The sequence below is a fragment of the Anomaloglossus baeobatrachus genome, chromosome 12 (assembly GCF_048569485.1).
Source record: "Anomaloglossus baeobatrachus isolate aAnoBae1 chromosome 12, aAnoBae1.hap1, whole genome shotgun sequence".
NCBI classification, from domain to species: Eukaryota; Metazoa; Chordata; class Amphibia; order Anura; family Aromobatidae; genus Anomaloglossus; species Anomaloglossus baeobatrachus.
The window spans coordinates 33,144,084-33,160,741 of record NC_134364.1 but is presented as its reverse complement, the minus strand read 5'-3'; the positions used below and the strand labels follow the sequence as shown (position 1 = coordinate 33,160,741).

The window sequence follows — 16,658 nt, the reverse complement described above, 5'->3', positions numbered from 1 at the left end:
CTATTAATTGGTCTCCCCCTAACTAGGCTCTCTCCTCTACAGTCCATCCTTAATGCAGCAGCCAGGGTCACCTATCTGGCTAACCGCTACTCGGATGCCTCTGCGAGGTGCCAGTCATTGCACTGGCTGCCCATATATCACAGGCTCCAATTCACACTGCTTGTTCTCACCCACAAAGCTCTCCACAGTGCGGCACCCCCCTACATCTCCACCCTCCTCTCTGTCACCACAAAGCTCTCCACAGTGCGGCACCCCCCTACATCTCCACCCTCCTCTCTGACACCCACAAAGCTCTCCACAGTGCGGCACCCCCTACATCTCCACCCTCCTCTCTATCACCACAAAGCTCTCCACAGTGCGGCCTCCCTACATCTCCACCCTCCTCTCTGTCACCACAAAGCTCTCCACAGTGCGGCACCCCCTATATCTCCACCCTCCTCTCTGACACCCACAAAGCTCTCCACAGTGCGGCACCCCCTACATCTCCACCCTCCTCTCTGTCACCACAAAGCTCTCTACAGTGCGGCACCCCCCTACATCTCCACCCTCCTCTCTGACACCCACAAAGCTCTCCACAGTGCGGCACCCCCTACATCTCCACCCTCCTCTCTATCACCACAAAGCTCTCCACAGTGCGGCCTCCCTACATCTCCACCCTCCTCTCTGTCACCACAAAGCTCTCCACAGTGCGGCACCCCCTATATCTCCACCCTCCTCTCTGACACCCACAAAGCTCTCCACAGTGCGGCACCCCCTACATCTCCACCCTCCTCTCTGTCACCCTCAAAGCTCTCCACAGTGCGGCATCCCCTACATCTCCACCCTCCTCTCCATCACCCTCAAAGCTCTCCACAGTGCGGCACCCCCTACATCTCCACCCTCCTCTCTGTCACCACAAAGCTCTCCACAGTGCGGCACCCCCTACATCTCCACCCTCCTCTCTGTCACCACAAAGCTCTTTACAGTGCGGTACCCCCTACATCTCCACCCTCCTCTCTGTCTATCACCCCACCCGTTCTCTACGCTCTGCAAAAGACTTTCGACTAATGTCCTCACTAATCCGAACCTCCCACCTTCGAATCCAAGACGTCACTTGAGATGCACCAATCCTCTGGAATGCTCTACCCCAAGAAGCTAGGACGAATCACAACTTACTCAGCTTCAGACGCTCCCTAAAAACGCATCTTTTTAGGGTGATTGATCACACTCCCTAGCTGAATTAAATTCACATAGTAGTCCCTCCACGTCTTCTCAGAACATGACCCCCATGTCAAATTCCATGGCACCCAAATTCATCTCAAGGTTCTAGCCAACTGGTCCAGGCAGCCATTACCTATCCCCCATTTCCTTGAGATGGCTGGACTGTCATTGTAAATAAGCACTTGTACCTTGGCGCCCCCCCCACCTCCCTATCACATTGTAGATTGTAAGCTCTCACGAGCAGGGTTGTCTTTTTTCCATAATCCAATTATTGTATTTTCTATAACTGTTACTTGTTTGTATATGATCCTCCTGAATTGTAAAGCGCTGCGGAATATGTTGGCGCTATAGAAATAAAGATTTATTATTATTAGAATGATGGGGTCTATGATTCAAATCCCACTTCAAGACGTTTGTATGTACACCCGGTGTTTCTGTGGGTTTTCTCCCACACTCCAAAGACATACAGATAGGGAATTTAGAGTGAGCCCCAATGGGGACAGTGATGATGTCTATAAAGTGATACAGAATTAAGCAAGTAAAATAAATATAATAGATATATGAAATATAAGAAGGCCAATGAATTCATGTAACTTACAATATTATATTCTCGGTGCTTCATAATCATGAATATTTATTACAGATTCTGTCCTATTAGATTACTCTTCAAACTGACTTTTTTTTTTTACATTTTATTTACATAAAATTTCCTAAGACCCAGCTTTACAATATACTTATACTAACAGTCTAGGAAGGGTCCACCTTGTTTAAAGATCAGCTTTTCAACTGATATTTGCCATTGATCGGAATCTGTCATGCTTATTAAGGGTGCTTTACACGCTGCGACATCGCTATGTCACGAGCGATAGCACCCGCCCCCGTCATTCGTGCGATATGTGGTGATCACTGCCGTAGCGAACAATAACGCTACAGCAGCGTCACCTGCACATACCTATTCAGCGACGTTGCTGTTGCTGCCGAACAATCCCTCCTTCAAGGGGGAGGTGCGTTCGGCATCACAGCGGCGTCACTAAGCGGCCGCCCAATAGAAGAGGAGGGGAGGAAATGAGCGGCCGCAACATGCCGCCCACCTCCTTCCTTCCTCCTTTCTGGGGGACGCAGGTAGGATGATGTTCGTCGTTCCTGCGGTGTCACACATAGCGATGTGAGGTGCAGCAGGAACAACGAACAACCAGCAGCATGCACCACCAACGATATTATGAAAAGGAGCGACGTGTCAACGATCAACGATTTTTGACATTTTTGCGATCGTTGATCGTCGCTTCTTTTAGACACACACAACGATATCGCTAACAGCGCCGGATGTGCGTCACGAACACCGTGACCCCGACAATATATCGTTAGCGATATCGTTGTGTGTAAAGTACCCTTTAGTGTCACAAAAATAATCTCAAGGTTAGTAGAAAATGGCCTAAATTGGCCTTTTCGGGTATCCAAAAAATCTCTTGTGTATGGTTAGTTCAAGAGATGCCAGTTAACTGAATTCTCCTAGAATAGTAAATATGGTCCACATGTGTGAGACGTGATGGTGGACTGTCCATCACCGCCGCTCCCACCTATTGTGAGTACGCAATGATAAATGAAGTCCAGAGCCCCGAGCTGAGAGCACCTGGTATTAACAGGAGGTCTCTCCTACCACAATGTTATTCCGACCTAACCCTGTTTATCTCTTGTGATCAGATGGACCCATGTTCTCAGGTTATCATCATCTATCATTTTCTCCATCTTTCTTTTCACTGCCCTTTTACATCTCACATTTATTTGGACTGTGGTTTTGGAATTTGCTTCAAATAGAAGAAGCTTTGAGTTCTTAAAAACTGGCTCCTACTATTTATTTGGGAGCAAGGTTTGACAGCATAGTGTATATTTTTCAGAAGAATTAGGAAAATGTATAGAGAGTCTCAATTTGAAAAGAGATTTAGATATTGCAGATCTATAACTCACAATACCTCATTATGGAACTAGAGGTTGTCCTCTACTTTAACATTGATGGCCTGTCCTTAGGATTTGTCATCAATGTCTGATTGCCCAGTGTCTGACACCCGGCCCCCCAACAAATAGCTGTCTTCAGTGTCGATGTTGGCAGCAGGTGGCAAGAAATGTTCAGTTCCGGAGCTGTTCCATCCTCTGATAGCCACCATAGCCAGGCACTGCACATCTGCCTCCCATTCAAATCAATAGGCGGATGTGCAGTACCAGGCTGGGACCGCTACTAGTTGTCGGGGCAAGTCCGGAACTGAGCATTTCCAGACAGCGACAGCACCAGAAACAGCTGATAGGCGGGGATGTGGGGTATCTGACCCTTTCCAATCAGACATTGATGGCCTATCCTAAGGATAGGCAATCAATGTTAAAGTAGTGGACCCCCCCTTTTTTGCTCCATCTATGTAGCAGTTTCTAAAAAAAAAAAAAAAAACAAAAAGCTACATTTATCATTACCTAACATATTAAATTACAAAATTTGATGTTACGCTATACTCAATGTCTCCGGTTCTGCCACTGCTCCCAGAGTCTGGATGTTGATGTGACATCGGAGCCACAGGCAATAAGTGAGCTCGGCAGCTCTGCCGATGTAGACGGATTGCCCTGCTGTTGGTGTGACATCAGCACCAAAGCCGGACACCAAGAGCAGCAGCAAAAACCTCAATGGTGGACCTTGGGATGGCGACTATAATGCAGGGGGACGAAGATTTTCTGAAAGAGGACACCCCCAATAAGGACATATGGATATCAGAGGGGGCTCTCCCATTTATGGGTTACAGTGTAGACCTGCACACGGAGTATCTCTCACTTTAACATTATACTATGGAAGAAGTCACTAGAGGGGGAATACCTTCAACCACCCAATGCAAAATGATTTGTTTTCCAGGAGATTTTACCAGTCAGATCAGGCCAGTCCATCCTCCAATGGTCAAAATGACAAAGGGAGTCTTTGTGTTAACATGTAATGCAATGTCATACCGGCAGTATGTTTTTGGTGTTGTTTGAACACTGCACCGTGCAGACCTCCCTCTTTTCCGCTTGCTCTGTACTGACCATAACACATTGTGTCTGTCTTTACTGGAGTGTTCCTGGTATCATATTGAATACCCTACTCATAATGTCCTATATACCCCCCATTTGCTATACAAGGTTGCCCATCTTGCAGAAATTCCTTGACTGTAGGGCAATTTTTCACTGTCCATGAAAAAATAAAATAGTTTGTGTCCGTTATTGTTTTGAAGCAGGAGAAACCTATACAGATTATTCTGACTGTATTTATCATCCATCTACAGTTCAGTGAATGCAACTGATATCTTCGTATCAAAATTACAGGCTGTAGACATGAATCACTCAAAACCTTAACAATTTATTATGGTTTAACAATGTGTGCGCAAGAAATGTTGGCTGCTCTTGGTTTTTCGAGACGTTGTCCAGTAAAACTAAAATGTCAAGTTGGTAACCCTACTGATATACCATGCTACAACTCACAACCTGCTGTCTGGCAGAATATAGTCCATACTTGACAACTTTTTCAGAATGCTCCAGAAATAAGGAAAGGACTCCGGGATAGAGATGAGCAAACCCGAAGTTCGGTGTTCCTTCCAAAAACAGACTTTACAAACAAAAAACAACAGAGTTTGGATTTGGAGATTGGGTGTTTTATGTATGCAAACCATTATCGCGAGCATCGCTGTCCTCGGATACATTCGGTTCTTGGGCCAATGCGAGACGCTTGCAGAATTTAATTGGCTTGCACTGGGGGCAATAACAGCGTGAGCAGATGTAGTGTGCACAAAAAAAAATAAAAATTGGAAAAACCCGGTCCAACCGCCCTCGGAAGTGATCTGTTTATGGCTGGCTGCATGTGGGTAGAGACCCAAACTGCCCAATTAGTGACTAAGATTGGGTTTTGGGTTAAGTTCGGGTCCCAAACTGATCTTAATTTAAAATTTGGGCTGCACCCGCCTAACAAAACTTAGACGGTTCCGCTCATCTCTAGCCCTGGACTCTGGAAAGATTTGTAAATTTGGTAAGCACCATGAAATATAACCGTAATCTCCCACCATTTCTGGAAGGTTATTTGTGCCCCAGTGCATTGAGGGGTAGGGAAGAATGGATGTAATTTGGAAAAAAGGGAACCTGCTGAGTATCCATCTCTTGCAAGTATGCCGTATTCTCCACTGGAAGTACGCGAGGGGACACTATTGAGGCACATGGACCAGTTTTGTGGCCAATAAAAGCGGTCCGTATGCCTTTCACCTACTGCTGTACATGAATTTCTACCGTATTGACCTCCGAATAGTCTGAAGCTCAGACTGACCCTGTTACACAAGTTTTTACCAATGACCTAAATATCAGCAGCTTTCTCTTTTGCCATCATCCTTTTTTACGGAGATGTTTTGGGTTTTTTCTTCTAGCTGCATTCATATCCTCCGCAATACCACAGTGTAAATAAACAATACGGCCATATGCCTCTGTGCGGGTTTCTGTTTATCAATGGCGAAATAAGAGAATGAAAGTATCTGTTTTATACCCACCAAGAACACATCCGGTGAGTTTGAAGTTTTCTTAATGTGCGTGTTCCTTTTCGGAGTCATTACGGTATCTTTATAAACAGAGTATTTCCTGGGTAATGAGTTTACAAAAGAAAATCACAAAAACAATAACTTCAATGTTTACCCACTTTTACTTAGTAAATGACTTTTACATGGAGCTGGTATAAAGTATTATACATATGTATTTATTTGTATGGGATTTGTATTCCATAATCTACAACTTGGCTGTGTCTATCGTCATCTCCTACATTGTAGTTTGGTTCTTCTTGCAGGCTTCCTATTCATGCCACAAGCTGAGAGAAGCTGCCCCGGAAGCCACATTTGGTACATAAACAGGGTTTTATGACTGAGAAGCGGGAATCCTATTTCGGGGACCCCCACCTATTAGGAAATCTGAGGTTTCCTAATCCGCGTTCTATTAGATAAGATGACCGGCATGGATGGAAATGGAAAGATGACTGTACATGTCCCCATTATACACTTATGCCACATCCTCTGGATTTGACATAAATGTCTTCGTTAGGAAAACTCTTTAAAGAGGATCTGTCACCTCTAATGACTTGTCTGTTTTAGTAAACACTTACATTCCCCATGTGATAACAATTCTGGAGCATAGTTTCTTATACCCTTGGGTTGTACCATTCCTCTTCCTAGAAATTTTTGAGTACATTGTGTTTCTTTATTTCTGAGTTTCCTTAGGTTTCCTTTTAAGGAGAGATCTTATAAGTAGGATCAACCCTACTATGCCGTTTATATGGGCATATAGGTCATAGAAAGCTGAACAAAATGATACCTTGACTTATGCGACCCATTTAATCTACTCTTCTCGATCCCATTATCACTTAGAAAACTACTGGCTACAGTGATCCAAATAAATTCTATTAATCAATGGACACGATGGGTGTGGATTATCAGATAGTCTTGGAAACACTACATAGAACTCAATTTTTAAAGTGAATCTGTCAATAAAATCAACCCACCTAAGCGTTCATATGGGCATGTAGGTCATAGAAAGTTTCATAAAATGATACCTTGATATCTGCGATCCGATGTCTTATTTCAGAGAAATCCACATTTTTCTAAATATGTAAATGAACTGTTACAATCTATGAGCCTGACACAGATGTTTTTGAGAACCTGCCTGCAGAGATTGTTCTGATTAATCCGTTTTTATTGAGTTTTCACACATCAAAAGTAAACAACAATGTAAGAGAGGGTAAGAAAGTACGAGAGGGGAATGAGAAGAAAGTGGAGGGAAAAGACCTTAAAGGCCGCTTTACACGCTGCGATATCGCTCAAGTGATCTCGGGGTCACAGAATTTGTGGCGCACATCCGGTCGCTTTAGCGATGCCGTTGCGTGTGACACCTATGAGCGATTTTGCATCTTTGCAAAAATGTGCAAAATCGCTCTTCGGTGACATGGGGGTCTATTCTCTAATATCGTTGCTGCAGCAGTAGTGATGTTGTTCGTCGTTCCTGCGGCAGCACACATCGCTATGTGTGACACCGCAGGAATGAAGAAGCTCTCCTTACCTGCCTCCCGCCCGCAATGCGGAAGGAAGGAGGTGGGCGGGATGCTCGTCCCGCTCATCTTCGCCCCTCCGCTTCTATTGGGCGGCGGTTCTGTGATGCTAAACGAACCGCCCCCTTAGAAAGGAGGCGGTTCGCCGGTCACAGCGACGTCGCTAGGCACGTAAGTAGTGTGACAGGTCTGGGCGATGTTGTGCGCCACGGGCAGCGATTTGCCCGTGACGCACAAACGATGGGGGCGGGTACCCACGCTAGCGATATCGGTACCGATATCGCAGCGTGTAAAGTGGCCTTAAGTATAGGCCCTCTCCGGGTCCAACGGTCAGATATTATCAATTACATACATTGGCTTAAATGCAAATCGAAATCTTATCATTTACTCTACAGTAACAACAACTCCCTATATGACTAGTTCCATTAAACCTTTGATCAAATGTCATTTTGCTTTCGGGTGCGTATCAGATAGTTTTAATCTGTATTCTGTTTTCCTACCCCTTATTTTGTCTTCTGATGAGATTATTTATACTGAGTTTTAGCTTGTCGAATTACATATATATAGTGAAGGAACGGTTACGAAAAGCAGTAGGAAAAGGAAGGGGGAAGGAAGAATCTACAAACATTGGACCACTCTTGGTCCGGGGTTCAAGTATAATCCATTACATTCTTACACAGAGTTACAAATTCAAATCGTATCCTTATCTATCTATAAAAGTAACAACAGCACCCTTTTTAGAAAATAGAGAAAAAAAAAAAGAAAAAACACTCTTCCCGTGGCCCTTTGTTCATGTGACCATTTGCTGTCGGACGCATATCCATTACTGTTATTCTATCTTCCTATTTTCGGTCTGGGGAGGATCCTGAGTGTAGCGCCTCCTTTGACACAAAACCCTATACCTGACTAGGTCGAAGATTAGGGATGAAAGCAGTACGTATGTAAGTAGTAAGCATGTGTTGAGACCGGGGGGTAGAAAAAAGAAGGCCCGGAGAGAAATGGGGTACCGAAGGGAGATAAGACTTGAAAAGGGAATAAGAAAATGCAATAGGTCGAGAGAGAGAAAAAAGAAAAAAAATTTTTTTAATACATTTATTTGGGGAGGGAGGGGAAATGGGAGGAAGGAAGATGGGGGGGAGAAAGGAGATGATAAGGTTGAGGATAGAGGGGACACAACAGAACCCCTGAACCCCCCTTTACTGTACCAAAATCCTCGAGAAATCCTGGGTTTCTTTAAACAGAATCCAAGATTGCCAAGTCCGGACGTAGATGTCATTGGTATCATTAGCCATCGCAGAAAGTTCCTCCATGAGAGCAATATGTAAGAATTCCTTAAACCAATCCTCAACAGGTGGCGTCTCCGTCCTTCGCCAGTATCTGGGAATTACTGATCTAGCTGCAATCAAGCAAAACCTGAGGAGATCTCTTTTTTGTGCCCCAATGGAGCCTGGCAACATGGATAGAATCGCCACCTGGGGGGGGCGGAACCTGGGTTCCTGTGATCTTCGTATACGCCCTGAATACTGCGTCCCAGAAGGGTTTAATTTTGTCAGATGCCCACCATATGTGGGACATTGTCCCCTTTTCAATACCGCAACGCCAGCACCTGTCCGGTACCGAGGGAAAAAGTTTATGAATTTTAGTTGGGTAAAGGTACCACCGAGCCAGAATCTTGTAATTTTTCGCCTGAGCGTATCCTGCCACTGACATTTTGAGTATCCAGAGATTGTTATAATTGAAAGGTGAATTAGCAGTTTGAGTCATGTAATTCACTATGAAGAAAAAAAGACATAACTTGCACATCCCAAAAATACAATGATCTAAAGCCGCTAGGCAAAAAATTAAATTAGATCATTGTATTTTTGGGATGTGCGAACCATGTCTTTTTTTCTTCATAGTGAGTCATGTAATAACTGACAGTCTGCTCTCCTGAGATCTACATGTCTCACACTGCCCTCCTCTGCTAAACACTAGCTGCATCCACTCAGATTTCAAGATGACACCAGCTTCCTTTTGCTGACTCCATCCCTCTTCCAACCACTGGCTGTGTCGATGTAAAACTCAGCCAGTACATAGTAGAGGAGGTGGTGCCAACACAGGAAGCGGGTGAAATCTTGGATTTTGAGTTTCAGCGCATACATACACACTGCTCTTTAAAAGAAATTTACAAGCAGTGGACATACGAGGATTGGATATCCGTACGGGGAAAGTGTAGAGGCGATCCTTCTGTGTGCTGTTCTCACAGGCAGTGGCATAGCTAGAGTCCGATGGGCCCCAGGGCAAGGTTTGGACTTCGGGGGCCCCTCCTGCATGTTGGTCAGATGTAGGGGCACTTGTAGCGTTTTAAATCCTATGAAGACCTCCTCCTTTCTTATATAGTAATGTCCAACACTTCCTGGTAAATATGTCCCCCATTCTTGTAAATATGTCCCCCATCCTGGTATATATATCCCCCATACTGGTAAATATGTCCCCATCCTAGTATATATTTCCTTATCCTGTGATCATCCTGGTATGCATGTCCCCTATCCTGGTAAATATGTCCCCCATCCTGGTATATTTGTCCCCCATCCTGGTAAATATGTCCCCCATCCTAGTATATATTTCCTTATCCTATGCTCATCCTGGTACGTATGTCCTCCATCCTGGTATTTATGTCCTTATTCTGGGCTCCTTTAATGTATATATAGTTCCCATTCTGACTCCAACGCATAAAAAAGAAAAAAAAAACATACTCCCCTTCCACAGCTCCCACATCACACTGCGGCATCCTATCATATTGTTGATTTTTTTTTCTTGTACTGAAGAAGGGGACTGGATCACTGAAACGCATAGACCTATGAAATAAAAGACGTTTATTAATAATCAACAGTTTTTTCATTCGGCAGCAGCACAGCATTAACCTCGTTTCTCCTCTCCAGCACTGAAGTTTTCCCTATGAGGGGCTGCAGCAGCCGCCATTACCTTAAACCTTCCTAGGGGTTCTGACTATCAGTGTAATATCATTCACACTGCACTTTAAAACCTGATAAGATCCTATTTGCGCTCTTTTGTCCTCAGTTTTATATGAGATACAATCTAGTCAGTAGCAGCTGACAACCTATTTTAGAAGGGAGGAGCTAGAAGCAGAGCTCCTCCTTCCCCTCTCTCCCGCCTATATTACTGTCATTAACTATCTCAGTAATATAAAAATCTGTATTAACTGAAGACAGAATTTATTTGGAAATTGAGTATTTTGTTGATGACCGGTCAGCCCAGGAGAAGAAACAAGCAAATTTGTCCAATAATATACAATACAGACCAAACGTTTGGACACACCTTCTCCTTCAAAGAGTTTTCTTTATTTTCATGACTCAGAAAATTGTAGATTCACATTGAAGGTATCAAAACTATGAATTAACACATGTGGAATGAAATACTTAAAAAAGTGTGAAACAACTGAAAATATGTCTTACATTCTAGGTTCTTCAAAGTAGCCACCTTTTGCTTTGATTACTGCTTTGCATACTCTTGGCATTCTCTTGATGAGCTTCAAGAGGTAGTCACCGAGAATGGTTTTCCAACAGTCTTGAAGGAGTTCCCAGAGATGCTTAGCACTTGTTGGCCCTTTTGCCTTCACTCTGCGGTCCAGCTCACCCCAAACCATCACGATTGGGTTCAGGTCTGGTGACTGTGGAGGCCAGGTCATCTGGCGTAGCACCCCATCACTCTCCTTCTTAGTCAAATAGCCCTTACACAGCCTGGAGGTGTGTTTGAGGTCATTGTCCTGTTGAAAAATAAATTATGGTCCAACTAAACTCAAACCGGATGGAATAGCATGCTGCTGCAAGATGCTGTGGTAGCCATGCTGGTTCAATAGGACTTCAATTTTAAATAAATCCCCAACAGTGTCATCAGCAAAGCACCCCCACACCATCACACCTCCTCCTCCATGCTTCATGGTGGGAATCAGGCATGAAGATTCCATCCGTTCACCTTTTTTGCGTCGCACAAAGACACGGTGGTTGGATCCAAAGATCTCAAATTTGGACTCATCAGACCAAAGCACAGATTTCCACTGGTCTAATGTCAATTCCTTGTGTTCTGTAGCCCAAAAAGTATCTTCTGCTTGTTGCCTGTCCTTAGCAGTGGTTTCCTAGCAGCTATTTTACCATGAAGACCGGCTGCACAAATTCTCCTTTTAACAGTTGTTCTAGAGATGTGTCTGCTGTTAGAACTCTGTGTGGCATTGACCTGGTCTCTAATATGAGCTGCTGTTAACCTGCGATTTCTGAGGCTGGTGACTCGGATAAACTTATCCTCTGCAGCAGAGGTGACTCTTGGTCTTCCTTTCCTGGGGCGGTCCTCATGTGAGCCAGTTTTTTTTGTAGCGTTTGATGGTTTTTGCCATTGCACTTGGGCATACTTTCAAAGTTTTCCCAATTTTTCGGACTGACTGACCTTCATTTCTTAAAGTAATGATGGCCACTCATTTTTCTTTACTTAGCTGCTTTTTTCTTGCCATAATACAAATTCTAACAGTCTATTCAGTAGGACTATCAGCTGTGTATCCACCAGACTTCTGCACAACACAACTGATGGTTCCAACCCCATTTATAAGGCAAGAAATCCCACTTATTAAACCTGACAGGGCACACCAGTGAAGTGAAAACCATTTCCGGTGACTACCTCTTGAAGCTTATCAAGAGAATGCCAAGAGTGTGCAAAGCAGTAAACAAAGCAAAAGGTGGCTACTTTGAAGAACCTAGAATATAAGACATATTTTCAGTTTCACTCTTTTTTGTTAAGTATTTCATTCCACATGTGTTAATTCATAGTTTTGATGCCTTCAATGTGAATCTACAATTTTCAGAGTCATGAAAATAAAGAAAACTCTTTGAATCAGATGGTGTGTCCAAACCTTTGGTCTGTACTGTATATTACAAAGTTGCTTATCTTCATGTGTACTATTGATTTATTAACTAAAAATTAAAGAGGTTGTCTACTACTTAAATAGGATATTAGGATAGGTCATCAATGTCTGATCGGCCAGGGTCCAACAACCCGCACCCCCACCAACCAGCTGTTCTCAGTGCCATCAGAGGCCGGAATGCTTAGTTCTGGAGCCACCCGTCTTCTGAGAGTGGCCGTAACTAGATACCACACATCCACCTACTATTGATTTGAGTAGGAGGCGAGTGTGCAGTACCGTCTTCTGAGAGTGGCCGTAACTAGATACCACACATCCACCTACTATTGATTTGAGTAGGAGGCGAGTGTGCAGTACCCGGCCGCGGCCGCTCTCCGAAGACGGGGTGGCTCCAGAACCGAGCATTTCTGCCCACCTGCTATCGCCACCAACACAGAGAACAGCTGATCAGCAGGGCTACTGGGTGTCGGACTCTGGCTGATCAGACATTGATGACCTATCCTAAGGATAGGGCACCAATGTTTAGGTAGTAGGCAACCTCTTTAAAAAGATGGTCACACTTTAAGGGCTTACACTCTGTCTGGTCATGAACTGTCCTTGTGTTTCCTGACTCGAAGTTGACAGCTTCATAGACTTATAGGAGGCTGTAGAGGTTGGGTCAAACGACCCATGGAAAGGCCATGCATTGTGATCTGTGCTCAAACCGAGGTTCACTGACATATACATGAGCCTGAACAGTGGCATTTAAGTGGTTAAATGGCTCCAAATGCTGCGGTTAGTCACAGGTGCTGGCTGTATAATGCAGCTGGAACCCCATCATGTGTAATGTGTGCTCAGCTTGCTCCATACACGCACCCAACATCCACCGTAGATTGCTTTTATAAATATGGGTCATTCAGTAAATGCAATTTAGGTTCATCTGTCCAGGAAGCCCAATAAGGTGTTTTTACTGGTTCTTTCCAGTGTTTAGTACAAACTTAGACTAAACAGTGTGAAAATGCAACAAATCCCCCTGGCTCATGCTATATGATGAATGTTATGTATCTGTAGACACTTGCCAAACTTTACACCAACATTTGATTGGCTTACCTTTTAACTACTTTTTTCACCTAAATTTTGCCACAATATGATAAGGTATGTTGTCACATTTTAAGTCACACCCCTTATCTTCTAAGGCCACTCCTTGTTGAATGATACACAGTGGGTAGCTAAAACACAACAAAAAATTAAATAAACAATCTGCACCAAAAGTTATAAAAGTTCACTAAAAATAGTAAATCTGACTGAATTACTTATATTACAGTAATTTTTTGTACAAAACAAAATATAGTTCAAATCAACATAATGCAGAATAAATTACACTAAAAATCATCAGAAAGTTAATGGAATGTAAATTTGCATTTATTCAAATCAGCAAAAATGAATAGAAAATATCTTAAATTATATAATAAGTATAATACAATAATTCCAATATTTTATATTGCTATTATTATTTGCTGCCACTGATTATATATTTTATTAGCTGTAATACCCAGGATAGCAACTACGATAGTGATAGTCTCTCTCTCGCTCTCCATTTCTCTCCCTCCCTCTCCATCTCTCTCTCATCACTCTCCCTCCCTCCCTTCCTCCCTTTCTCATTCCTCCCTTCCTCCCTCCCTTCCTTCCTCCCTCCCTTCCTCCCTCCCTCCCTTCCTCCCTCCCTCCCTTCTTCCCTTCCTCCCTCTCTCCCTCTCTCCCTTCCTCACTCCCTCCCTCCCTTCCTCACTCCCTCCTTTCCTCCCTTCCTCCTTCTCTTCCTCCCTCCCTTCCTCCCTCCCTCCCTTCCTTCCTTCCTCCCTCCCTTTCTCCCTCCCTCCCTTTCTTTCTCCCTCCCTCCCTTTCTTTCTCCCTCCCTCCCTTTCTCCCTCCCTCCCTTCTTCCCTTCCTCCCTCCCTCCCTTCTTCCCTTTCTCCCTCGCTCCCTCTCTCCCTTCCTCACTCCCTCCCTCTCTCCCTTCCTCACTCCCTCCCTTCCTCACTCCCTCCTTTCCTCCCTTCCTCCTTCTCTTCCTCCCTCCCTCCCTTCCTCCCTCCCTCCCTTTCCCCCCCCTCCCTTTCTCCCTCCCCCCTCTCTTTCTCCCTCTCTCCCTCTCTCCATCCCTCCCTTTCTCCCTCCCTCCCATTCTCCCTCTCTCCCATTCTCTCTCCCTCCCTCCCTTTCTCCCTCCCTCCCTTTCTCCCTCCCTCCCTCCTTTTCCCTCCCTTTCTCCCTCCCTCCCTTTCTCCCTCCCTCCCTTTCTCCCTCCCTCCTTTTCTCCCTCCCTCCTTTTCTCCCTCCCTCCCTTCCTCCCACTCCCCCTCCCACTCTCCCTCCCTCCCTTTCTCCCTCCCTCCCTTTCTCCCTCCCTCCCTTTCTCCCTCCCTCCCTTTCTCCCTCCCTCCCTTTCTCCCTCCCTCCTTTTCTCCCTCCCTCCTTTTCTCCCTCCCTCCCTTCCTCCCACTCCCCCTCCCACTCTCCCTCCCACTCTCCCTCTCTCCCTCTTTGCCACGCTCCTTCTCTGCCACTGTCCCACTCTCCTTCTCTGCCACTGTCCCTCCATCTTTCTCTCCCACTCTCCCTCACTCCCATTCTCTCTCACCACCAAAATCATATTACCTCACACATAAGCTTCTTATACTAAGAATTTCCTTCATTGCCTATAGCAACCAATCACAGCTCCTATTAATGACCTGTAGGAAAATAGAAGCAGAGCTGTGATTGGTTGCTATAGGCCACCTGATAATTATCCAGGCTAACTGTCATAACAGCCAATATATTACCTCTCACACCTCCAAACAATAAATAAGAGGGTTTTTTGGCAAATAACTGTGATGCGTGAAGTTAAAATTTCCCCTCAAAACATAGTCTATGACGCTATATCAAATGAGGCGTCTGCAAAAGTTTGTGATTATAAATGCAACCGTGTGGATTCCTTTAGTGGACACACACACACACACACACACACACACACACACACACACACACACACACACACACACACACACACACACACACACACACACACACACACACACATATACACACACACACACACACACATACATACATACATACATACATACACACACACACACACACACACACACACACACACACACACACATATACACACACACACATACATACATACATACATACATACATACACACACACACACACACACACACACACATACATACACACATACACTCAGCTTTATATATTATCCTGAAACTTTGTACTACTATATTTTTTATTATTATTATTATTATTATTATTATTTTCAATCTTTTTGCACGTTTGACAAATATTCATTCTATCTCCCAATAACCAAATACCAACTATTTTTTAACGTTAAACTCTTAATTAAAACATATAAAAAAAATGATTGATGTCCACCTTTAAATAATTATCTGATTGTTTAAAATATTAAGCTCCGGTAACATGGCTGGGTGCTTTCATGTTCCTAGGAGTGTGACTGCTCCTTTAAACCATATCCTAATGCCTTCAGTAGGTAAAAGCTATTTAATTCAAGGGCACGGCCCCGCAGTGCATTACCACAGCGAGCTTGTTAGTTTAGTAGTGAGAGAACATTTCCTGCTGACAGATCTGCGACATCTGAGGAGAAATGTGGAAAAAACCTGCAGGCCAGCGACAGCGTTATATGAGCGAGTGTGTGCGTGCTTTTTTTTTTTTTTCCGCCTTTATTTAATTTAGCATTTGGGGGTCTTGTGGACACATACGTATGCTTTAGCGAGCTTCCTGGTGCAGGGGCTTGCTGTCATTTGTAAAATATTCTGGCCAATTAGCTAATAGAGTGCTCAGGTTTCTTGTGTTTTGATACAGTAATACTAAGTACATTGTAAAGGCCAATTACACAAATCATCCCCATATGCCGAAACCAGCGTCTCGTTATGGACTGTATTTATGAATCCTGTGTGAGGAAATGTGCCCGCAGGCGATTTGGACCATGTGCGAAAACAGAGCCAATGGGATTGTCAGGGAAGAATCTTTGCAACCCGCGGAAATCCTCCCGCATCTCTCTGCAAGGAGCCCATTGTGCTGGGTGCCAGGTTGCTGATTAAAGGCACATTACCCAGAATCCTCTTAAACCCCCGTATGAAGCTCCGAGCAAATAACATCTCCCCCACCGACACAGGCAGGAAAACACCGCATTAGCCGAACACCTAAACCAGACGAAAAACTTCTTTACAGCCGTATTGCTCCCAGTGGAAGGCGCTCGTTGGGGCAATGAGGAGATGTGTTTTTTTTGCTCAATAAGGAGGTCAGGATTAATGTTCGGGCAAAGGCGTGCTAAGCTTTAAGCTGTTTTTCTTATAAAAAGCGTGCCTCATTGTATGGTACAGGTGCCGGCAAAAATACTAGTCCCAAGTGAAGATTATTTTTAGCGTAAGGTGTCACGCCAGCTCTCGGCAAATCCATTT

At 44.3% G+C, this 16,658-nt stretch overlaps 1 protein-coding gene across 1 annotated transcript in view; it reads left to right on the top strand.

Annotated features, from left to right (window-relative positions):
• The window catches only part of SLC25A21 (solute carrier family 25 member 21), a 434,643-nt gene that overhangs the window by 407,418 nt on the left and 10,567 nt on the right, over positions 1–16,658 (top strand). The gene's annotated exons all lie outside the window — the stretch shown is intronic.